The following is a 2,032-nucleotide window of genomic DNA, read 5'->3' as shown; positions in this document are numbered from 1 at the left end:
GATATTCCCCTCCTCTCTCCAGTCTATTTCTCCTACCCTATTCCGCAAAGGCGGCCCAGCCTTTTGGCTCTCTTCTTCCTAAGGAGGGGAGTTTGTATTTACTGGTGACTGCAAGGCACTTCCTTAAAATCTGAATTTCCTGAAGACTTTGAAGGTATCTGGAGGAGTAAGAGGGTGATTGCTTAGAATTCAGAAAAAGGATTAGAGGTTGCCAAGATAGGGAATAGAGTGTTTCCTCTGTTGCAATTCCCCCAAAAGGAGGCAAGACATGAAAAATGATGGTGTTAGGGTCTGTCCATGAAGTAAAACCAGGGTTAGTCTCAGCAAAGATGCCTATATGCCAGTGTGTCTCAAAAGAGCAGTCAGTCACAGGACTTCAACGAGCTATTATGGGCTCAGTGAATAAGAATAGTCAGTATCCTTGGACTGAAATGGACAACAGGGATTCAATCCTCTTTTTTTGAGATCCAGGTAAGTTTTTCAGATTTTATTGTGATCCTAGAATGGGAGAGAGCAAAATAATGCCTGAAATGGACTTTCCCGCCAGCTTGGTAAAAGTGTACTCAGAGCAAGATCTAATTTGGAACAAAATTCACAACTTCTACTCAGTATGCGAGGCTCTCTGAGATCCCCGTGCCTTCATTCACTCAACAAAAATATACTTCATGTCTGATGTGCTGCCTGGGAACACAAAGGTAAGATAGAATACTTTCTGTTCTCAAGTAAAAATGGTGGGAGAAACAGGCAAATTCTTTCCTCTCTTCTCTTCTTCAAGGAAGCCTTCCAATGACTTCTCTCATCTTGGTCAAATCCCCTTATACACTTTCTTAATGACGTGTGTTAACTGTGTTAGGTACTCCTAAGAAGAGGTAACTTTACATTTATTTATTATTTAATTAATTCTGTAACCCTCAATAGACTATAGGTTTCATGAGGGCAGAAAGCATTTCAGTTTTTGAGCAATAAATGTTTGAAGGAGACAGTGTTTGCGGTGAACATTTCTTTTTCCTACATTAATACCTTCCGCTCTGCTCTTCACAGCCCCTGTCATAGTCCCAGAGCTCTCCTTGATATCTTGAGAACACGTCAATAGATTCCTGCCCCTAATACTTTGCTTTCCCATTCTCCCTCAACTGCATGCCAGCCTCAAGGGCAACACCCTTGCCACCACTCTTGAGACACAGGTTACATAGTCTTACATTTTTAGTTGTCTCTTTCTCTAAAATTATCCTGTCTCTCCAACCGATTAGTAAGCACTTCAGTTAATTTATATAAAATATAATATTTTATGTTAGCTAAAATAACGGACACTTTGTTGGTGCTCAACCAGAAAACCTGTGCTATGCATATCTCAGAAGGGGGTAGAGATTGTATTCTCTGTGAGAGACATCTTTGAGGGCTGTTCAGTGTACAGGCTGCAAGGCTGTATATACATGACAGCCCTAATAAATTCACACTTACTGAATGAAGATAGACTAAAGCAGGGCAACTGAAATAAAGAATTTTCACATCTCTGTGATGCTCATTGCCCTACAACTAATAGCAATGGGTTCATGTCGACATATGTTTCTTGAGCTCCTATCATGTGCCAGGAACTCTTCTATTAGGCAATTGGGATACATCCATGAAAAAAACAAAGATCCCTCTCCCCCCTGGGCCTTAAAATCTAGTGAGAGAAACATATAGTAAACCATAAACATCACAAGTATAAAAATTAGAAGGTAGAAAATTCTATAGGAGGAAAAGAAAAGGATGAATGTTTTGCAAAAGTTAACCTCTTACCTGCAAGTCTGGTCTAGTTCTTGTCATTCCAAAAATGGAGGTCATCCTGGGATAGGTCCTTGAGAGTCAGGTCAGGGTCTTAATCAACTCTCATTTAAAGGATTCAGAAAAGACCCGAAACAATTTGGAAGCTCATCTGGAATTAGTTGTTGGCCACAACTAGAGAAATCGGGTAGGGTATTATTCACTGATAACTTGAAGAAATTGTAGCCATGGTACAATAATGTTAACTTTGTGACAGTGTTAGGGT

Source organism: Pteropus vampyrus, unplaced genomic scaffold (genome assembly GCF_000151845.1).
Source record: "Pteropus vampyrus isolate Shadow unplaced genomic scaffold, Pvam_2.0 Scaffold106, whole genome shotgun sequence".
Taxonomy (NCBI): Eukaryota; Metazoa; Chordata; class Mammalia; order Chiroptera; family Pteropodidae; genus Pteropus; species Pteropus vampyrus.
This window is presented reverse-complemented; position numbering follows the sequence as displayed.